The sequence below is a fragment of the Balaenoptera musculus genome, chromosome 6 (assembly GCF_009873245.2).
Source record: "Balaenoptera musculus isolate JJ_BM4_2016_0621 chromosome 6, mBalMus1.pri.v3, whole genome shotgun sequence".
Lineage (NCBI taxonomy): Eukaryota > Metazoa > Chordata > Mammalia > Artiodactyla > Balaenopteridae > Balaenoptera > Balaenoptera musculus.
The window spans coordinates 70,014,647-70,039,564 of record NC_045790.1 but is presented as its reverse complement, the minus strand read 5'-3'; the positions used below and the strand labels follow the sequence as shown (position 1 = coordinate 70,039,564).

The window sequence follows — 24,918 nt, the reverse complement described above, 5'->3', positions numbered from 1 at the left end:
GTGAAAAGGTCTAGATGGCTATTTCCTCATTATCTGACGAGCTCTGTGACTTGTCTGTGCTTTATGTCTGAGAGCCAGGATGAAGGAGACCATAGAATATTCCATGGCATCTGGAAATATACAGGCTCACCTTTTTCTTAATGACACTAATGCAAATTTCACCAGCTCTTAACTTATCTAAGAGTTCTAAGTATGTACTTCTTCAGCCCATTGAAAAGATTTTTAGAAGTCAGAAAATCATAAGGAATCACAAATTGATCTAATTCACAGGATGTTGCTATTTAAGGTTGACCCACTTGATTGAAAGTTCTTGGCAGGCCGGTACTGCTTATTATTCTAGCCTGAGCATTTATTTCTTTTTTTCAGAAACAAAACAGTATCCTGGACATCACAATGCTAACAAAATGTATATTATTCCAAATTAAATACATTAGTCTAAGACAGAAGGTGATCAGAATACATGTCAATTGGATCCCTGACAAGAGAAAAACTGCAGAAAAGTTTATTTATCAAATGTTTGTATTCTAATTTTAGCTCTCAAGCAATCCATTAGTAAATGAAGCACAAAACACTTCCTTTATGTCTAGTTTGTTTATTTACATTTTTCATTTGTAAAATAAGAGAAATCTGCCAAATTTCCAGCATCTACAGTGAGGTTCTGCACATGATAAATGTTATTAAAGGATATATAAATATATAAAAAATATACATATGATCATTTTAGAGTGGCTAAACTATATCACAAGTAGGAAAAATATGCAATATATTATACATATATATAAATATTATATATACACATACCTATTAACTGGTTTCAATAAAAGCATCATATGTGTGTGAATATATATAGAAAAGAATAAATTCCTAGAAGGAAAGCAAATTTGTTATAAATTAAATAGTTACAAAGTTCAATGAAAGAATTTTCAAAGTAATGAAAATCAAAAATAAACAGAACAATTTATATGGCCAGGTGAATAAGATTACCACCAAAGGCAGGAAGGCTATTAGTACATAACTATGCCATAAATAAAAATTAAGTTTCAGTACAGAAGTACAGCTTAATTCAAATTTTGAAAGCAGAGAGCATCATAAAATTCCATTAGCACATGGAAACAATTGTATCCTTGTATCATTTTTGATCTGAATATGTGTTCTGATTATTTGTTTTTATTTTTAGCAAAAATGAGGTTTTTAGAGTTTAAACTCAGACATGGGGAATTTTAGTATTAGCTTTTCCTATACAGTTAAGCATAAAGTCACATAGATTAATAATCTATGAAGACCTATTACTTTACCTTTTTGAACAGATTGCTTCTCACATGTGAGAGTTTTGAGTAGGTACCACTTTGTCTTGCATTTCTTTCTTTTTACAATTTGTGAATATATAATACAGTTGCATGGTTCAGAATTCACAGTGATATAAAAAGATATACACACAATAGCAAGTTCACAACTTTTCTTGAACCCATTGGAGTGCTGAGGTTTCAAGCCAGCTAACTGGCCCAAAAATCTAAGAAAAATTCTGGAGCTTGCAGGAAAACATATGATATGAGCAGTGGCTTACCAGGATGGGATGCAGCTGGATAAGAAGGGTTAAGCTGGGGTTGTGGTCCAACCAGTAGAGATTGAATGTGCACTGGCAAGAGGGTGAAGGCCCTCGGAACTGCAAATACTGGAGGAGTCTGCCAACTGAGGACTCAGAAAATTTTGACAGATTTCAGAGAAAACCTCCCTTGTGGTGCAGAACTGAAGGAGGAAAACAGCAGCTGCTATGGGAGCATCACAAAGCTCAACTGAGGTATTTCTTCTCTATCTTCCCTACAAAACCAGAAACCTTACCCTGTGCCTGGGGCAGGCAGGGGAGGGGAGAAGGTGAGCAGCCACTGGAGCTCTTAGGGCTCTAGTGATAACCCATTGCAGCTAGGGGAAGGAAACAGGAAAAAAACAAACTTCAAACCCTAGAAGAAGGACATAAAGATGTACTGGACTCAGAACTATAAAGCACGTTACAGGACTGAGAACCAGGGACACAGTGCCTAAAACAAGACTTAATCAAGAACAACCATGCCCTGCCCAAAGCACACACCCCAGGAAAAGAAACATCAAGTAACAGTTTCCAAAAAGCAGATCTTCACTGAGGCCCAATGTAGAGAGAAGACCAAAATATTAGCATGGAATAGGCATTGAACTAAAAAACCCTCTGCAAGCCCCTACCCTAAACATAAATATCATTAGAAGAATATGAGACCTATGGTACCCTGAGAGTAACCATAGCAACAACAAGCCTGAAAACCAGGTTTTAATAGGTGAAATAAATTTCTTCCCCCCGAAGTCCTAGCAGAAAGAAAATCATGCCTATTTCCAAGCATAAAAACTATTTACCTTAATCTCTTCTGACCTACACAAGATATTTATCTTCCAGGAAGAAATTAGGATGCAAAGAAAAAGGCAAGGATAACAAAGCACATTCCTAAGAAACAGAGCAATCATTAGAACACTTATATGACACAGGTGTTGGAAGTATCTGAGAGGGAATTTAAAATACATATGATTAATATGTAAAAGGCTGTAAGGGGAAAAGTGGACAACATGCAAGATAGGTGGTCAAATTCAGCAGAGAGATGGAAATTATAAGAAAAAGTTAAATAGAAACAACAAAAATCCAAGACACAGTGACAGAGATGAAAAGAATATCTTCAACAGGCTTAATAGCAAACTGGGCACAGCCAAGGAAAGAATCTGAATACTTGAAGATAGGTCTACAGAAATCACCCAAGGTGGAATGCAGACTATGACTAAGGAACCTACAGATGAGTGAAATGAACAACTGAAGTGAGTGAGGAAAAAAAAGCCAACCTAAGTAACTCTGGAAAACAGTGTTTTGACTGAATAATTTAAGGCTTAAGACACAACAGATTGTAAAGAAACATTGTAGTCTAGTTGGGAAACTTGTTTTACACACTTGTGGGACATATTATCAAACTGCTTTATATGAATACTAGGCTTGAACAAATAAATAAATTGCAGATTTCTCACTGTTGGAGGAAAATGGAGGTGCATGTCAAGAGGACACAGAATCCACATTGAAAAAGAGCTCTCAATAACCAAGGCTGAAATAATTTGAGCAAAAAAATAAATAATAGTAGTATTGGATTTTAACCCAAAAATAAAATAAATATCCATAAATCTGAAGACTTCAGGTTTCAGCCCAACATGTAAGCTGGTTGAAGATCATTACTCTTACCCTTACAATAAGAAAAAATGCTAGAGAAATGGAAAATCAGTGACTTTCTCAGACCCATCAGAGGACTAAGTTCACAGGACATACTGCATTTCTAAAGCCCAAAGAGTTAAAGTACCTGATGTTTGCTTACCTGAAGCAGAAACTGTCAGTCAAAGATCCCTTATCTAGTAAGAATTAGGAATTGCCAAGGATATACAATGGAGAAAAGACAGTCTCTTCAATAAGTGGTGCTGGGAAAACTGGACAGCTACATGTAAAAGAATGAAATTAGAACACTCCCTAACACCATACACAAAAATAAACTCAAAATGGATTAAAGACCTAAATGTAAGACCAGACACTATAAAACTGTCAGAGGAAAACATAGGAAGAACATTCTTTGATATAAATCACAGCAAGATCTTTTCTGACCCACCTCCTAGAGTAATGGAAATAAAAACAAAAATAAACAAATGGGACCTAATGAAACTTAAAAGCTTTTGCACAGCAAAGGAAACTATAAACAAGATGAAAAGACAGCCCTCATAATGGAGAAAATATTTGCAAACGAATCAGTGGACAAAGGATTAATCTTCAAAATATATAAACAGCTCATGCAGCTCAATATTAAAAAAATGAACAACCCAATCCAAAAATGGGCAGAAGACCTAAATAGACGTTTCACCAAAGAAGGCATACAGATGGCCAAGAGGCACATGAAAAGCTGCTCAACATCACTAATTCATAGAGAAAGGGAAATCAAAACTACGAGGTATCACCTCACACTGGTTAGAATGGGCATCATGAGAAAATCTGCAAACAACAAATGCTGGAGAGGGTGTGGAGAAAAGGGAACCCTCTTGCCCTGTTGTTGGGAATGTAAACTGATACAGCCACTATGGAGAACAGTATGGAGATTCCTTAAAAAACTAAAAATAGAATTACCATGTGGCCCAGCAATCCCACTGCTGGGCATATACCCAGAGAAAACCATAATTCAAAAAGATACATGAACCCCAATGTTCATTGCAGCACTATTTACAGTAGCTAGTTCATGGTAGCACCCTAAATGCCCATCAACAGATGAATGGATAAAGAAGATGTGGTACATATATACAATGGAATATTACTTAGCCATAAAAAAGAATGAAATTGGGTCATTTGTAGAGGCATGGATGGACCTAGAGACTGTCATACAGAGTGAAGTAAGTCAAAAAGAGAAAAACAAATATAGTATATTAACACATATATATAGAATCTAGAAAAATAGTACAGATGAACCAGTTTGCAAAGCAGAAACAGAGACACAGATGTAGAGATCAAACATATGGACACCAAGGGGGGAAAGTGGTGGGGGTGGTGGTAGGGTGAATTGGGAGATTGGGATTAACATATATACTCTAATATGTATAAAATAGATAACTAATAAGAACCTGCTGTATAAAAAATAAATAAAATAAAAGTTAAAAGTTAATTAATTAAAAAAAAAAAGAATTAGGAATTGCCAGAGGCTGCAGAGGGGACCCCCAACTGTCACAGCTTTTCCTCCAGGAATACCAACAGGTTTTTGTTGGAAGAGCCAAGAAAGCTCCTCAAGTGACTCTGTGACAGGGAGAAGAAAAAAGTAGCCACTGTGAAGCCCTCCCAGACGCTTCTCTCTAAATAAAGACCTAATCTCCAGGATAAAGGACATCACCAGAGGGCAATACTGAGAACCTATCTCAGCTTGGAGAAAGGAAATCCACCTTAACTCTAGCTTGATCCTGACTTCCCATCTCACTTAAGGGGGGAAAAAAGCCACAGTTTACATTGAAAATGGCTTCAAGGAAATATGCTGGAAACACTGAGATTGGAGAGGGAATTGGGGGCCAGGAGAGACGAAAGCTGTACTCCTGGAGGAGGAGCAGAAATACTTCATAGGCCAAACTCCTGAGACACAGGACCATTAAAAGACTGAGGCTTAATATGGAGGTTAAACACACCCTCTTTTCCACCATCACCTGTCACAACACTAACAAACATCCAGAAATAATGACAGTGGATTAAAGCTTAAAAACTTTAAGGCACAAACAATCTCTAAAGAAGAGTACACAAAGAAACTGAAAGCCAAGAAGGGAGAAAAAACAAGATCACCAGAGTAAGTCAAAGCCTCTAGTGTCTATAACTAAAATAAACATTAAAGTTACCCCAACTCTTACCCAAATTAACATAAATCTCATACTGATGGCCTATTTACCTCAGTAGCTATTACCCTATGCAATATGTCTGATCTCAACAAAATTTATCTGGCATGCCAAAAGGCAAAAATAAATACCATCTAAAGAGACAAGGCAAACATCAAACCAGACGCAAATATAAAAAAGATGTTGGAATTATCTTACAGGAAATTTTAAGTAACAATGACTAATATGATAAAGACTTTCAAGGAAAAAGTAGACAACACGCAAGACCAGATGGAATGCCAGCTGGAAAATGGAAACTTAATTTAAAAAAATAAAAAGGAGGGCTTCCCTGGTGGCGCAGTGCTTGAGAATCTGCCTGCCAATGCAGGCGACACGGGTTCGAGCCCTGGTCTGGGAAGATCCCACATGCCGCGGAGCAACTAGGCCCGTGAACCACAATTACTGAGCCTGCGTGTCTGGAGCCTGTGCTCCACAACAAGAGAGGCCGCGATAGTGAGAGGTCCGCGCACCGCGATGAAGAGTGGCCCGCACTTGCCACAACTAGAGAAAGCCCTCGCACAGAAACGAAGACCCAACACAGCCATAAGTAAATTAATTAATTAATTAAAAATCTTAAAAAAAAAAAAAGAAAGAAAGAAATAAAAAGGAAATGCTAGAAATAAAAAACGCAGTATTTGAAATGAAGACTGCCTTTGATGGGCATGTCAGTAGATTGACATGGCTGAGGAAAAAATCAGTGAGATTGAACATAAGTAAATAGCAACTTCTCAAATTGAAATGCAAAGAGGAAAATAAGGAAGAAAATGAAAAGCACAGGATAGAACAGAACAGAACAGAATAGAATAGAACAGAATATCTAAGAACTGTGGAGCAAGATCAAAAGCTGCAACATGCATATAATCGGAGTATCAGAAAAAAAAGAACAAGAGAACAGAGCAGATGGAATATTTGCAGAAATAATAGCTGAGAGCTTTTGAAATTAATGATGGATAACAAACCACAGAACCAGGAAGTTTACATAACAGCAGCAGGGTAATAACTCAAAACACTACACAGACAAATCATAGCCAAACTGCAGAAAACCAAAGATAAAGAGAAAATATTGATGGAATCCAGGAATTGGAGAACACTTTCCATACAGAGGAACAAGGAGAGAGTTACAGCAGACTTCTCATTTTTTTTAAATAAATGCAAGCAAGAAAAGAGTGAAATGAAAAGGTCTATGACCTTCTATCTGCAAGCTGGAAAGCCAGTGGTTGTAATTCAGTCCAAGTCCAAAGGATTGAGAACCAGAAGTGCTAATGTCTGAGGGCAGGAGAAGATAGATTTCCCAGCTTAAGCAAAGAGGGCAAACTTGCTCTTCCTCTGCCTTTTTGTTGTGTTCAGGCACTCAACAGATTGGATGATGCCCACCTGCATTGGTGAGGGTGAGCTTCTTTACTCAGTCTACCAATTCAAATGCTAATCTGTTCCAGAAACTCCCTCACAGGCACACTCACAAATAATGTCCTAACAGCTCACTAGACATTGCTTAGTTCAGTGAAGCTGACACATAAAACTCTCTCACACCCAGGGTAGTGGTCTGGGCCCTTCATTTTTTCAGGACTAGCAGGAGTCTCCCTCCTTTCCAATTTTGAAAAATGCTAGCAGCTCCCTTGCTGCATTTGTCCCCCCAGCCTACCCTCACTCCAAAGCCTCAGGATTCTCTCCTCCTCATGCTTCCCACCTGCAAAAGATTCCACTGACACAGGCTTTTAAAAGTAAAGATTTAAAAACCAGTAAGGAAACATGTCTTCAAGGGACACTACAAGGCAATCCAGCTACCCATACAAAGACATAAAAGAAGATTTTTAGAGAAAGTGAAAAGACAAAAATACAATTAGAGGGAAACAAAAAACCCCAATAAATATTACAATAAACTACCCTGCCGTATCTTTACCAAAGATCAAACTCTTGTTTCAAGTACTACAGAAGACCACCAAATAGGGATAAAACTTAACCATTTTTGTGGTTCTTAAGCTACCAAGATGGAGCATATTTCATTTGTCAGGTCACCTCTGAACAATTGTCTTTCTTGTGACTGGAAAGAACGCTCTGATAAGCTACATTTTGGAGGGAGGGTGGAGAGCAATGATTCAAACTCAAAAGCACAAGAAACAAGAAACTACCTTCAAAGAATAGATGCAGTTACCTATAGGGAGCATGTTTTATTAGGTGCCAAAGTAGGGATAACCCTTAACTTGATTAAATATTAATCAGTGATGCTTTACAACTCAAGGTAAAAAGCAGTCATACTGAAGAAATATTTATGTATCCTTTTCCAGAGACCGAAGATAAATTAAAGTCTCCCTTTACACAAGGCTTTACTAAATTTTCATTTAACATTTTAGAAATGTTACAATTTAATTTTTTAATACATTTTAAATCATCACAGTAACCTAATTTGTATCTGTAAATACTTCAGTGAAGTCACTGTAATTATTTAATAGTGTGAAAAGTCACAATTTTAGGTTGTTTTTCTACATATGTATTTTTTTAAGTATTGAGAACACAATAAAAAATTTGCAATTAGTTTCATAGAGATATAGAACTATTAGATTTTTCTGATAGGGAAATCAGACACTCAGGGTTCTCTTTTAAGCTTCCTCCTTCTCCCTATTTTGTTTGTTTTTCTCCAGGTTGTATTTTTTTAATGGCTGAAGAAGTGGGGAGAGCAGGCGTAGTGGAGAGGGAGTGAAGAAGTGTCTGTGAAGGGGGAGACTTCATTGTACAGAATGGTCATTAACTGTGATGCAAACGCCAATGTTTCCATGGAAACCTCTGTCCACTACAGAATATACTAGAGCAATTTTTGAACCATTTGTCCATTTGATTAATTATGTCTTTGTGCCGAAGGCAGCTTGGCTTGATTGTCTCATCATGTATTAGAGAAGCTACTGCTCTAACAAATGGGCCTATTGTTTTGGGCCTATTCATCTTAGTGCATCCCTGCGAGCTGATAGACATTTCAACAAAATGACTGTCCCTTAATGAGCTGCAGCCTGTCAGAATTGTTTAGGGCTTCCTGTGAGGCGCAGACCATGGTCATGACAGCCTCAGTTATTATGACAATGAGTAGGATGTCTGTAAAAGAGTCTATATAAATACAATGACCCTCGTTTTGAAATAACATAGTTGCTTTTTAATTATCAAACTTATGTATATTATAGTCACAGAACACTCCTGAATTTTGTTCCAACATAAGTTATAGAGTTTTCTGACAAACTAAATGAACATGACCACCAAATTAAAAAGCGTAAAACATTTTTCTTAATTTGATAGGATTGTTCTTGATTTCTAGTTATCCGAAAAAATGTTATGCAATCACGGAAACTAGCTAATGGAAGCAAAACCAACATTTTTCATATATTTTCTTATATTACGATGATATTCATGCTGAGATTTTAGCACTCTAAAATGAGTAAAAGCTAATTTTACTTGAATAAATATTCCTCAAAAAAAAAGCAAAACAAAACAAAAACAATACTTTAAAAAAAAAAAAACACTTGAGGAGGACCCATAATATTTAAAAAGAAGTAAATATATATCTTAGTAAATGAGATAAATCTGACATTTCTAGCACCCCTGACTATGTGTGAGGTGGTAGAATAATAACCTACTCTGGGTTAAGAGTATGCACCTGTTGATTTGCTCTGAAGACTTGGGAGTATTGTAACCCCGAAGTCCAAGGGTCTTTCACAGAGGTCAGTACTTAATAATGATGTGTTTTCCTGTCCACAGTAAATTGTAATAATTCTACTAAAAAAGAAGGAACATATTGGCAATTTTGATTTCATGTTTGCTCAAAGCAAGAGCAAATTCTCCCTCAGAACAGATGAATGCACTTTCTAAGAGGGATGGTGTGCCAGTCACAGCCAGAGTCAACACGCCTGAAACATCCCCTTTGCCAAAAGTTAATTATGACACTTGAGAAAAGCTTCCTGTATGTTTTTAAATTGTGTATTTCAGTTTTACTTCTCTAGCTCTTCTGTGCAGGGAACAGTGATGGAGCATCATTGTGTATGGTCTATGCTTCCTTTCACTATTTCTCCATACAAAGTCAATGATTCAGTTGTGTCCCTAAAATTCACAGATGGAAATCACCATTCTGTAGCTACCAACAGCGACACTTAATCAGTTAATAACTGAGGATTAAACTTAATTCAGATTAATTTGTATTAGTATAGAGTTTGTAAATCAATTGCTTTCATATTAATTTACATGTTGTCTAGACATGACATCATGTTGATTCTTTGTGTGGTTCAACTACTAATTACAGACTTCGAGGGTAACAAATGCAAAGTTTTTGTTTAAAGCTCTAAACAAAAATCAAGGCTGGAGTGGTGGTCCAGTTTGTTTTAGGTTAGGATTTTTTTTAAGCTAGGTACAAAACTACATGTTATAGTCTGGAATGAAAAAAATTTAATCTGTTTAACATGGAAATGGCTTCTGATAAAGATAAAAAGGGATAGATGTAATTGCTGATGAGATAAATTTTAGAAAAAGAAGAAAATTGTTAAAAATTAGACCAATATCCCCAAAACTCAATTGATATGTAAGAGACTGAAACATTATTAAAATGATTAGTACTTACAGATTTCAGTTTACATTTCTATCTGTTCCATTCAGAGGCTAAACCTTTACATAATGAAGTAACTGTTCTGTGGAAAGCATTTATTTAATTCTGATAATTCATTTAATTCTATATTTTGAACTTCTCAGAGTTTAATGGTCTTAATTTTCTGAATAGAGTAGGCAGTTGTGATAAAAAGTAAGCAAACTAAAATAAATAGGAAACATTTCCTTCATTTCTCTCCAGGATCCAAAAATGAAATTGGTGGCCTATGTTCAAGTTGGAGAAACATTATCAAATTTCATTCATTTTCTAGTTCATAAATTTTCCTTCAAAACCGAATCTACTAAAGAAGCCTAACCCTTAATTGTGTTTTCCTTATTTGGATTTTATTTGGATTTTTAAATGGACAAGTCCAACAGAATTAATCATTATTTTCACTTTTAATTTTCCTGAATTGGCTTAGGAAATGAGCTTCCCCATTTTCAGAATGTATATTACAATTACCTGGTTTCTTTCTTTATATGCCTGTCAGTTATATATTATGCAGTTTATAACCCCATTTTTATTGGGGTATCCATTTTATCCCTCCAAAAATAGTATTACGTACATGGTCATGAGAAAGTCATTGCAAGAAGAGAAAAAAATTCGATGTTACGTCAAAGTGATTTATGTAGTTGCTGTTCTTGGATGGGTAGGAAGGATAAAATGCCAATGATATGCTACCTTTGTTATATGTATATTACCCTTAAAGCATGACATTTCTACTCTGCTAAGTAATTCTACTGTTTTCTGTAATTTATATGGAAGACTGTCCCTACCATTTAAAATGTTGGAAATTTTAATCTTCATGGAGCTATCTTTAAATGTTAATAAGCATTAATATCATAAGCATTATTCTATTTATATATCTATACACCAGTGGAGACACCAACTATCACCTTTGCCCCCGAATAAATCTTACTTTGGAAGAGTTTTCATGAAGTTTCATTTCCAAAATATCACTTCTTAAAATTTGTAAATAATTTTAAACTTAAAATTTAAACCTAAAGAAAAGTTGCAAATATAATACAAGGGAATTTCCATATACCCTTCACCAGGATTTCATCAGAATCCTTTTAATGATATCATTTTACATTTAAGTTGTTTGTTGGCTTGCTCTCTCTTTATCTCACTTTCTCACCTTGTATAAATGTACATATATATGTGTATGTATAATCCAAAGTAGCTCTTTAATGAAAAGAATTCTTTAAGACTCCAAGGGGACACCACTTAACAAGTCATGATTTTCCTATTCCATTGAACATTATCTAAAACAAACATATATTTTTCTTATTTGCCTTAGATAAATGATGTAGCATACTAAATAATTTTGTTCCCCAGCTTGGACTTACACCCAATCAATAGGCATACAAATTACAATGAGGATTTATAAATGTGATTTCTAAATATGTTCAGATCACACCAAGAATCTAAGTTGCTGTCTGGAAGCAATTGTACAAGAAGAGAAAAATGGATATTCCAGACTTGGGCAGAACAGTTTTATTTGCACAGTATACCTTTGGCCCAGAATAATGTTTAGCGGAAAGGAAAAATACCAGTCTTACTTCCAGGCATACAACTCAAGAGAATGTCATGACTTCAGTCAAAAGAAAGGAAGCTAAGTTAGATTGTCAGAGTTTAAAGCTATGGGATGAAAGATTTCTTTGGAGGATGGGAAGCAGCAAAATTTAATCCCCATTTCAATATTTCTTAAAGTTGTATTTTATAACCTTTTATTGTTCTCAACCACATCTAGAAAGGCATGCAGAAATAATCAATTATCAGGTAAGCCTTACAGCTAATCATAAACAGGCTTGGATTCCAAAGGATGCTCAAATTCACAAAGACAGTCTAACCTTCCCATACACCTCTCGTTGGATGGCCTTTCAATTCTTAGGAAGTTGGCTTTGGAATGTGTCTTTAAAATTATCTTGGCTTCATCTATCTTTGTCTTCCCCCCCCATGAGTCTCTCTCTAGTCTACCACACACCCCTTTTTTTTTAAGGCCCAGGAACTCATCTTAAGGCTTGACCCTGGAACTATCTTAAACAACAACAGTAGAGGGATCTAAATAATCTATTCTTTTAACTTCAAATCATTATAACATTAAATATCCTATCTAAATAAAGTTGAATATGCTAGGAACAAAACAGATGAAGATAACTGAAAACTCTTCAGAGCCATGTCTTTTGTTAGCACTCTCATATCATGTTCTCATGAAACCTATTGGAATAAGACCAATAAGATGACAATAAAGGATTCAATATGGAGTAATTGTTAGAGTCCTTACGATTTTATGTAGAAAACTATGTCATCTGCAAGTAAGGTCAGATTTATTTCTTTCTTCTCTGTTTTTATGCCTTTTATTTCCATTTTCATGCCTTATAGTACTTGTTAGAACTTCCAGCACTATGTTGAATGAGAGTGGTGAGAATAGACATCTTTACCTAGTTCCCAATCTTAGGAAGAAAGTAATCACTCTTTTACTATTAAGGATAATGATAGCTGTGTTCTTTTTTTAGATCAATTGAGGGATTTCCCCTCTATTCCTACTTTTCTGAGAGCTTTTATCATGAATGAGTATTAAACTTTGTCAACTTTTTTTTCTGGATTGAATATGATGATGCAATTATTCTTCTTTAGCCTGTTAATATGGTGGATTATATTGATTGATTTTAAAATATTGAACTAGACTGGTATCCCAGGACACTTGGTCATGGTGTATAATACTTTTATATTTTGCTTATTTCTATGTGCTAATATTTTAAAGATTTTTGTGTCTATATTTAGGAGAGCTATTGATCTTTTTCTTTCTTTCTTTCTTTCTTTCTGGGTTGGGGCAATGGAGGGAAGGTACTTTCTTTATCTCGTTTTGGTATCAGGGAACCAAGCTTCCTAAATGAATAGAGGAGTGTTCCCTTCTCTTCTGTTTTCTACAAAGAGATTATAGAATTGTTGTTAATTCTTCTTTAATGTTTGTAGGATTTTCCGGTGAAATCATCTGGACCCTGACATTTCTTTTCTAAAAGTTTTAAAATTACAAATTAAATTTCCTTAGTAGTCATAGGGATATTCAATTTATCTAATTCATATCAGGTGGGTTGTGGTTATTTGTGTTCTTTGAGGAATTGGTCTGTTTTGTGTAAGTAAGTAGAATGATGTGCATCACGTAAGTAGAATTCTTTGATGCATGTCCTTATTGTCCTTTTGAAGTCCACAGCATCTGTAATAATATCCCATATAATTTCTGATATTTAATGTGTGTCATCTCTATTTTTTCTTTGTCATTGTTGCTAGAGATTTGTCCATTTTATTAGACTTTACAAAGAACCAGCTCATAGTTTCATTGATTTTCTCTACTGTGTTCCTGTTTTTAATTTAATTGACTTCTTTTTATCATTTCCTTTTTCTGTTTTCATCAGGTTTATTTTGCTCTTCTTTTTCTCTGTTTTGAGGTAGATGCTTAGATTGTTGTATTAAGACTTTTGTTCTTTCCTAATGAATGCATTTAGTGCTATAAAATTTTCCTCTCAGCTCTGCTTTAGCTATGATCCACAAAATTTGATATGTTCACCAAACATGGTATGAAATGTTTGATATTTCATTAAGTTTAATGTATTTTTCATTTCTTCTAAGGCTTCTTTTTTTATTCATGGATTACTTAAAAGTATGTGATTTAATTTTCAAGTGTTTGAAGATTTTCTTTTTATTTTTCTATTATTGATTTCTAGTTTGATTCCATTGTGGTCAGAGTGCACACTCTGTATAATTTCAAGTTTTAAAGTTTGTTGAGGTTCATTATATGGCCCAAGATATGGTCTGTCTTGGTATATGTTCCATGAGCATGTGAAAAGAATGTGTTTTCTACTGTTATTGGGACTTTTTATGTTCTATAAATGTCAATAAGATCCTGTTGATTGATAGTGTTGTTTAGCTCTTCTAAATAATTGCTGATTTTCTTTCTAGTTGAAATTTTAAAAGGGTTGTTGAAGTTTCCAATTATAATAGTGAATTTGTTCATTTTTTCTTTCAGTTCTCTCAGCTTTTGTTTTATATATTTTGCAACTTATTAACAGTTTGGTACATACACAATTATGATGGCTGTGTTTTCTGGGTGGAGTGGATTGACCCTTTCATCATTATATAATGTTCCTCTCTGTCTCTGGTAATTTTCTTTGCTCTGAAGTTTACATTATCTGATATTAATGTGGCCATTCTTGCTTTCTTTTGATAAATGTTTGCATTGAATATCTTTCTTCCATCATTTTACTTTCAGCCAGTCTGTACTGTTGTACTTGAAGTGATATTCAAGGGCAGGGAAGGTTCTTCATTACTACTGGGTGGGGTGGGAATTTCAGACCCTCTTTGGGCTCCAGTGGCATCATGGTGAGAATGGCCATGGTAAACATTCCAACTCTTCTCTAGGCCTCCTTTTGACACTACTTTAGTGGAGAGGGAGCAAGGCGGTCACTTTGATGCCATCTAGCAGAGATGAAATTCTCTATTTGGCATTCTGACATCATCCCAGTGGAGGTGTTGAGTTGCCTCATGGCAACCTTGCAGGTGTGGAAGTTGAGGTTCCTCAGTCAGCCTTTCCTGGTGTCATTGGAATGAGGCCACAGTTTTTTCTGTGATGTTCAGCTGAAGTAAAGCAGTTACTGTCTAAAAGTTCTGTCTTGCTAAGCTGCTCCTTTAATGAAGGAGAGCAAGCTTTTGTTGTAAATTTTTTGTCAGTGTTCTTTGTTGCCTGTTTCTTCAGGTTCAAGTCTGGGATATATGAGACGAAAAGAAAACCCAGGGTACTAACCACTGTTTTTCCTTAGTTTCTGAGGTCCCTGAAAAACTTAACACCTTCTCTCCATGTTTCAGAGTCTTCTTATGTTTGTTTTATGTAGTATGTCCTGACTTTTAGTTGAACTTTGCGATAAGAATTTTAAAAGTATACCTACTCTATCTTACCAAGAAGTAGAAGTCTCTGGTACAAAATTTAAAGAATATGAGCCTAAAATATATAATTTGTTAAATTTTTAAATATTCTAACCAGAGATAAATACATGAATATAAGCTAGACCTGGATGTCTCTTGAGCTCCAGTCAATTATTTGTCAGGTTTTAAATAATAAAGATTGTCTTTGGTAGATATATAATAATGGGCATTATAATATCTAAATTCTTAGTCAATAAACCCAAATCTCAGTGGCTTACAAGAGCAAACTTCTGTCTCTCTTACAAAATTGTTCTCATGTCTTTGGTTCTACTTAAACTGTGTTAGACTTAGGTTTGCTGATTTGGGACTGTGGATCTGCTCCTCATGTTTCTCCACGCTGGGTTCAAGGCTAAAGGAGCAACCTCTCAGTATATGCTACTCTTTCATGGCAAGGGCGAGAATAAGAAATTGACAGACATACACAATGACTATTAAAGCTTCTGCTCAGAACTGGTACACTGTTCCTTTTGCTCATATTTTAGTGGGAAAGTAAGTCACATGACCAAACCTAAAACCAACTGGCTGGAGAAGTATACTACTTACATAGGAGGCAGGCAAATTGATTTGGTATACATTCTGAAATGTAGAATGTGTCAAAAAATATTTTCTATTAAAGATGCTAACCTCATCTAGGCAAAAAATAACTCTATAATACGTTGTGAAATTGTTCACATATGCTTTAAAAGGTAAAAAAATAAACTAGTAATTAACCTAAAATGGTGTGTCAACTTAAATCTTCAAGATAAATATTATAAAAGCTATCTTCAGGCTCGTAATTTTCAGCCTACTAATGTTTACTTTGCATTCCGTAATCTCCATTAGAATATAGGTACATCTATAAGAGACAGATATATATCCAGATATATCCTATTATTCCATGAAATCTTGTATTAAGGCCAGACACAGAATAATTCATAAAATGATAGCAAGAGAAAAAAAAGGATTTTTAGGCAGCTGGAGTGAGAAGAAAAATTAGAAAGAAAATGTTCTCTACTGGGAACTATTTTAAGTAAAGAATCTGGGGCAAAATTTTACATAGCTTCTTCTTTCTAAATGAGAGAATTGATTCTTATCCCCACAAATTCAATAGTGAGCTCACATGAGTTCCACATAAAGGATTTCAACATAAAGGAAGTCATACAGTGTAGTGAGAAGTAAATTAGTTTGTGTTGCTTACCTTTGTTTAGTTACATATCTTGATATTTTCTGATAATTGCACATGGATTATACTAGTTATCTAGCCTGATACAAAACCAACTCAAGTAAATAGAACTCAATATTACTTAATACTTTCTGTATTCAATGCTCTGTAGACAGTCATTGAAAAGAAAAACACCTAACAGGTAATCATAAATTGGCACATAGTAGACCTGCAAAAAGAGTTAACAAATTTATATATTGTTTAATTAATCTAATAGGGAAGATGAGACAGATGTCCAAATAGATAAAATGTTAGTCAATATATTATATCTATACTGGACATATGGGAAGTATTAATGGAGCTCCAAGCAGGAGAGATTATATGCTTTCAGGTGAGAGGAATATATGGGAAATAGGAAAAAAAAATATTTTCGAGGGGGATTTGACATAGGCTTTAAAGTTTAGGGACAATGCTAGCAGTTAAATGTGGGAAATAAGGGGAAGGAGGATTTAAGATGGTGGTGTAGGAAGATCCTGAATGCACCTCCTCCCACAGACACAACAAGTCTACAACAACATATGGAATTCCCTCCAAAAAGGACCTGAAGACTGAATGAACAGAACCTCCAAAACAAAGGATAAAAGAATAGCACTGAGATGGGTAGGATATGGGCTTGCCAAGGAAAAACCCACACCCCTGCTGTGGCCATCCACAGTCAGGAGGGATCACAAAGGTATGGATCTTTTCCCTAAGGAGCAAGGGATTTGAACTCCACATCAGGCACCCCAGTCCCTAGATCCTGCACAGGAGAGATGAGCTCCCAAGACAACTGACTTTGAAAAACCAATGGGGAATATGCCCAGGAAAACTATAGAACTGCAGGGAAGAGAAAACCCACTCTTAAAGGGCTCATGAGCAGACTCTCACAACCCAAAAACCAGCACAGAAACATCTGATTGAAAAATGCATGGACGATAGGTGAAAGGAGCCTACTAATCTTGAGGCATCTGCCAGAGAGGCAGAAAACAATTGAGACACTCCTTGGGGACTGAGTCACTGGCAGGTGCTATTTATGCAATCTCAGGCTACCTTACTCATACTGGCATAGGAGGGGACTATTTTGGAATTCTCTGCTTTTGGCACCAGTGGGCATACCCTCCTGAGAGACCCCCCACTGCTGTACTTTAGCTGGGCCTCCCAGCTGGCCCAGTGATAGCCCTGCCCAACAGTACCCCATGGCAGCCCCCACCAGGTCCTATAGCCAGCCCAGGGCCCAACCCTCCCCACAGGTGCCTCACAGCAGCTGCAGCTCCACCACAACAGAAGGGCACAAGCAACTCACACAGGGGACACCTCTTGAGTGCCTGGCTCTGGTAGCCAGGCAGATTGTACTCCTGAGCCCCACAGTTTGTCCCCTAAATAAGGCCACTTTTTCAAGACTGGGAGAGATAGGTGATATACTTAATACATGGAAACAAAAGCAGAGAATTAGGCAAAATGAGGAGACAAAGGAATATGTTCCAACTGAAAGAACAAGACAAAACTTCAGAAAAAGAACTAAACAAAATGGAGATAAGCAATCTACCTGACATAGAGTTTGCAGTAACAGTCATAAAGATGCTCACCAAATTCAGGAGAGGAATGGATGAACACAGTGAGATTTTCAATAAAGAGACAGAAAATGTGAGAAAGTACCAAACAGAAGTTATAACTGAACTGAAAAATAAAATGCTGGAGGGGTTCAACAGCAGACTGGATGAGGTAGAAGAATGAATCAGTGATCTAGAAGACAAAACAATGGAACTCACCCAAACAGAACAGAAAAATGAAAAAAGAATTTAAAAAGGGGAAGATCCTTAAGGGACTTTTGGGACAACATCCACAGAATGAGACTTGCACTATAGGGGTCCCCAAAGGAGAAGAAGGAGAGAAAGGGCCAGAAAAATTGTTTGAAGAAATAGTAGCTGAAAATTTCCCTAATCTGGGGAAGAAAATAGACATCTAGGTACAGGAAGACCAGAAAGTTCCAAATAAAATGAACCCAAAGAGACACACCCTAAGACATATTATAATTAAAATGATAAAATGGCTTCATTGGTGAATTCTCCAAAACATTCAGAAAAGAGCTAATACCTATCTTTCTCAAACTCTTCCAAAAAATTGAAGAAGGAAACCTTCCAAACACATTTTATGAAACCAACATTACCCTGATTAAAACAAAAGTAGACAAGGACACCACACACACACACACACACACAAATTACAGACCAATATCCTTGATGAATATAGATGCAAAATCCTCAACAAAATATTAGCAAACCAAATTTAACAAAACACTGAAAGGATTATACACGACAATCAAATGGGATTTATTGCAGGGGTGCAACGATGGGTCAACATCTGCATATCAATCAATATGTTACATTAACACAATGAAGTACAAAAATCATATGATATTTTAATAGATGCAGAAAAAGCATTTGACAAAATTCAACATCCATTTATGATAAAAACTCTCAACAAAGTGGGTATAGAGGAAACATACCTCAACATAATAACAAACCACAGCTAACATCATACTCAACAGTGAAAAGCTGGAATTTTTTACTCTAAGATCAGGAACAAGACAAGGATGACCACTATTGCCACTTTTATTCAACATAGTATTGGAAGTCCTACCAACAGAAATTAGGCAAGAAAAGAAACAAAAGGCATCCAAATTGGAAAAGAAGTAAAACTGTCACTATTTACAGATGGCATGATACTATATATAAAGAAACATAAAGACTCCACCACAAAACTGTTAGTACTAATAAATGAATTCAGTAAAGTTCCTGGATACAAAATCAATATACAGAAATCTGTGACATATCTATACACTAATAACAAACCACCAGAATTAAGAAAACATTCCCATTTATAATTGCATTATAAAGAATAATATGCCTAGGAATGAACTTAATCAAGGAGGTGAAAGACCTGTGCACTGAAAATTATAAGACATTGATGAAAGAAACTGAAGAAGACACAAATAAATGGAGACCTATTCCATGTTTATGGATTGGAAAAATTAATATTGTTAAAATGTCCATACTACCCAAGGCAATCTACAGAATCAGTGCAATCCTATCAAAATTCCAATGGCATATTTCACAGAGCTAGAACAAATGATTCTAAAATTTGTGTGGAATCACAAAATATCCTGAATAGCCAAAACATTCTTGAGAAAGAACAAAGCTGGAGGTATCATGCTCCCTGATTTCATGCTGTACTACCAAGCTACAGTAATCAACATAGTATGGTACTGGAACAAAAACAGGCACACAGATCAATGGAAAAGACTAGAGATCCTAGAAATAACCTCACATGTACATGGACAATTAAATTAAAACAAATGAGCAAAGAATATACAATGAATAAAAGATAGTCTCTTCAATAAATGGTGCTGGGAAAACTAGATAGCCACATGAGGGATAAAAAAAAGAAACTAGACTCCTATCTTACACCATACACAACAATTAACTCAAAATGGATTAGAGATTTGAATGTAAGACCTGATACCACAAAATTCCTAGATGAAATCATAGGCAGTAACTTAGTTGACATCAGACCTGATGACTTTTTTGTGGCTCTGACTCCAAAGGCAAAGGAAACAAAAGCAAATGGGACTATATCAAACCAAAAAGTTTCTGCACAGAGAAGGAAACCATTATCAAAATGAAAAGGTAACCTACTGAATGGGAGAAGAAATTTGCAAATCATATGTTTGATAAGGTGTCAATATTCAAAATATATAAAGAACTTATACAACTCACAAGAAAAAAACAAACAAACTGGTTTTAAAAATGGGCAAAGGATCTGAACAGACATTTTCCAAAGAAGACACACAGATGGTCAACAGGTACGTGAAAAGATGTTCAATGGCACAAATTATTAGGAAAATGCAAATCAGAACCACAATGAGATATCACCTCACACCTGTTAGAATGAATGACTACTATTGAGAAGAAAAGAAATAGCAAATGTTGGAGAGCTTGTGGAGAAAAAGGAACCCTCATACACTGTTATTAGGACTGTAATAGTGCAGCCAGTGTGAAAAACAGTATGGAGTTTGTCAAAAAAGAATAGAACTACCATATGCCCCAACTATTCCACTTCTAGATATTTATCTGAAAAACACAAAAACACTAATTCAAAGAGATATATGCTCCTCTATGTTCAGTGCAGCTTCATTTATAATAACCAAGATATGGAAGCAACCTAAGTGTCCTCAACGGATCAATGGATAAACTTGTGGTCTTTATACAATGGAATACTACTCAGCCATAAAAAAGATGAAATCCTGCCATCTGTGACAACATGGATGGAACTTGAAGGTATTATGCTTAGTGAAATAAGTCAAGAAAGACAAATATTGTATGAGTTCACTCATATGTGGAATCTTAAAAAGCAAAATAAATAAATAAAGCAAACAAAAACAAACTCTTAGATACAGAGAACAAATTAGTGTTTACCAGAGGGGAAGTGGCTTGGGGAATGGGTGAAGTGGATAATAAGGATCAACTATATGTTGATGGATGGCAACTAGACTGGAGGTGGTGGTCACTTTCTAGTGTATACAGAGGTATAATTATGATGCTGTACACCTGAAACTTATATAATAAAAAATAATGTGGGAGATAAGTAAGAAGAAGCAAGACTATAAGTGAAAGATACTAATATGAACGTAGTTACAATAGAAGGCGGCAACAAGACTGACAGGGAGACTAGGTCTCTGTATTAGTCATCTTGGACTGCCATAGCGAAATACCACAGACTGGGTGGCTTAAACAACAAAAATTTATTTTTTCACAGTTCTGAAGGCTAGAAATGCAAGATAGAGTTTGCCACCACATTTGGTTTCTGGTGAAGCCTCTTTCCCTGGCTTGTTAATGGCTACCTTCTTCCTGTGTCCTTACATGATCTTTCCTCTGTGTGCATGTGAAGAGAGAGAGCAGCTCTGGTGTCCCTCTCTTTTCATATAAGGATACCAGTCTTATAGGATTAGGCCCCAAATGTTAGGACATCATTTAACCTTAATTACCTCCTTTAAGGTCCTCTCTATAAATACAGTCACTTTGGGCTTAGGGCTTCAACATATGAATTTAAAAGGACACAGTTCAGTTCATAACAGTCCCCAAAGTGGAAATTTTTCAATGCAGGCAGAGAATTTGGAACTTAGTTTAGTTAGAATTAGGAAGCCATTGACACAAAAATTTGGATTAAGAGATTGACATCTGAAACTTTCATACAGTTTTCCTTAAAATCAGTAGAACTTCTTGATTGCCTTCCAGTAGGCCTGGAGCCAAATATGACATAGCCTATTGTTAAGATTCAAAAGTAATGATTATGCAGATATCTATGGAGTTTCATTTGAGAACAAGGAATAAATGAATTCTAAAGGACTCTTCATTTGTGATAGCATATAAATATAAATAAACTACATTTATTTAAACTCAGCTACTCATTCCAATCAAAACATTTGGCATTATAAGATTTTTCCCAACACGAATCTGAACTATAGTCCTACATGTCTGCACAAACTCAGAGCCTCTATAAAATACTTGAAGCCAAATAATCCATTTGAACTAGACATATGTTTTATTTTATAATTATTATAAAAATGTGAGTATCAATCAAAAAAATAAATCAGAGTTTCTGCCTTTGCTGACTGAATACAATTTTAGGTTGGCTCTTTTACTGCTTTATAAATCATTAAAAGCTTTTGTCATTTCATTCATTTTTGGCTAGAGAAAATTAGACATGATTTATGGAAATTTAAAATAAGGCAATGAGAAGTGGAAAGATAAAAACACAGTGTCATTAATTCACAGCTTAAAAATTCTGTCACCAAAAGGGGAAAAATATTTTGAGAATTTTTTTCTCATAATTTCCAATATTGCCTACATAATCAATTTATCACATAATTAAATATTATCTGGCTTTATCTTTGTCAACTCAGTGCTTATGCTTTTAATTTTTACTTAATTGGGTATGTTTTCCCATCTATTACAATAGATAAGTTACAAAGACATTTTTTAAGTCTTTTCTATCAAAGTTTGTTAAAGAAAATGCAAAAGTAATTCATACTAGCTGTGATTTTTTAAAACCCTAAAAAGAATGTTTTTATAATTTATCATTTCAGACTGAAGATTGAAGAGTAGCAAAGGATATTTTGTCATGTGTGATAGTAACGCACCTGATTTCTGAGTAAAACATGGCAATGTAAGGATATTCATTCTGTCAACTACAATGCAGAGGACTCATTTGATTCTCAGGTAAGGGAACAACATAATTTGTGCTAACCCTGGTTTATCACTTTTGGTGGGCTTCCAAAAGTCAATATTACATTGAGTGGTAAAAACGTCTCATTTGAATGAAAATGGATAGCAAGTTTATTGTGAAAATATATAGTTGCAGTGTTTCGTAATCTTCCTAATAATAAACAAGAACATTTGGTGAGAAGGTGTATATTAAAAATCCAGGGAAGATAATATTTTTTAAAGTTGAACTGTCTTTTTATGTTCTCTGTTTTTATACCTTTAATTTGTTTGCATAACAAGGAAAGGCTGATGATAATTCTTTATCAGGTAGAGCAGAACCTGTCATAGGAAAGTAAGTATGCCTAGCCTGAACTATATTGAAAGAGTGATGAGAATTTGCCTAGAGGCCTAGGAAGTAACTTGATTTTTTTTGTTTTGTTTTGTTTTCTAGCCTTGGGGAATGATTCGTGGGGAGAAAAGGGGAGGTGCAGAAACAGAATACGGAAACATTGACAAACTAGTGTTAATGAAAAATTAATCAGTTGATCTAAGAAAGAAATGGAAATGTTTATTTGAGCCAAATTTGAGGATTATAACCCGGGAAGAGTATCTCAGAAAGCTCTAAGAATTGTTCCACCCCTTAGAATTCAAAGCACAGTTATGTAAGTTTTTTGAGACAGAGGGCTGTACATCAAATGATGTATTATTGACAGTTTACGTAATCCAGATCTAAGTGTCATCGTGGTAGGTCATGTGACCCCTTACAAGATCAAGAAGGAATGCTATCTTTTAAGAAGCTGTCTTGATGCTAGGAGAATGTTGCACTTTACGGTTGTGCAGGTATTCCTGCTGCTGGGGGAGGCTTGGGCGATGCATAATACAGATACACAATGCACAGTGGGGGGAGAGAGGAGGCCAAAGGGCAGAGAAGAATTTTTATGTTTAAATTTTTCTTGCCTTGTCATAAAATATGAATTTTACTTCACACCAGACAATTGAAGAGAGAGTAGAAGGGATCAGGTACTGTTTTACCATCTCAGTCACTAAGACCAGTAGCCTCACCTGATTACAATTTTCTGCTCTTTTCTTCTCTATCCCAAACTTACAAATGAGAAAACAAAGGCTCAGGGAGATGAAGTTAGTTTAGTAAGATCGTTTAATTTCTGCGTGGTAAAGATGTGTTTTTCATTATAGCTTGCCAAGCATTTTTTAATCTGACATGATAGTTATATGACGAAAAGTATTTATTTTCATGAAAAAGATACTTTTACCATGTAACATTTTAACTTCTAAAAATGTATTACTTACTTTGCTCTCTGATTTTAGAACTTCTAATTTTAACTGAATATAAAAAGAAAAATAGAAAAAGAATAACCATTTAAATGGACCTGTCAAACTATTACATGAATATGTACAATGTACCATGTTTCATGCATTATATTATAATATAATGATATATAATTATGTCAGGTATGATTTATTATATTAAATAAGTTTGTCTCTACAAAATGTTACCTGAAAACTGGGTCCATCTCTTGGTGGGTGTCGAGCCAAAAGACGCAACCAAGCCAAAGAGCAGGAAAAGGAAGAATTTATTACTTGCAGCAAGTAAGGAGAACACCAGGGATCTTTCCCAAAGCAGCATCTCCCCGAACTGCAAAATTTTGGAATTTTTAAGCTAAATGTACATGCATACTTATAAAGGGGCTTGGGCATTGTATGCATGTTCATGAACGGGCTTGAGCAGAGAAAAATTCAGCGTAGAATTGGGGCAAAGGTGGACAGAGTCCAAACTTCAGTTGACTGAAGTCAGAAATGGTCATCATCATCATTCCATCTTCCACCTGGTTGGGGGTCTTTGAGTTCCTGCAGAACTCAAAGATGTGTATCAGATTGTTATGTATATCCCTTGAGGAGGAACTAAGAATGTTTTATCACTGAACTATTGTTTCTTAACTGCTTTTCCTTTGTTCCTGCCTTCCCTCACTTCTCTTAAGATCATTAATTACTGAGACCCATTCAAGGGCAAGCACTGTGGCCAAGCTTAGATCACAAAATGCCTTGAGCCAAAAATGGCTTCTCTTATGTCAAGAAAGCCCATGCCTGGTCTCTTTCTCTGGGGACCCACTACCCTATCTGCTTACAATACCTCAAAGGGAGGAGGGTGAAGTTAGTAGAGTTTTAGATGCTGGATTCCTAGGGTGACCTTGAGAGAGACTGGTCAGATTGTGTAACCTAGGGAGTTGCTGGAACTATTGGAGGTCTTTATCTTTAGGCTTTACAAATCCATGTGGAATTATTGTTTTTATCAGTTTACCTGTGGTTCTATCTAAACTAGAAGGGTCTAAATAAACCAGCGCTAAAAGAATGAGAGTTTAGATGGTGTGTGATAAACATAATTTTCTCTGGCCCCCTTTATTTTGTGATTC

At 35.5% G+C, this 24,918-nt stretch overlaps 1 long non-coding RNA gene across 1 annotated transcript in view; it reads left to right on the top strand.

Annotated features, from left to right (window-relative positions):
• Positions 1-24,918, top strand: part of LOC118896336 — a 206,223-nt gene that overhangs the window by 122,940 nt on the left and 58,365 nt on the right. Inside the window, exon 4 of the long non-coding RNA XR_005020176.1 lies at positions 22,372-22,504. This is a non-coding gene — a long non-coding RNA (uncharacterized LOC118896336). The remainder of the gene's footprint in view (positions 1-22,371; positions 22,505-24,918) is intronic.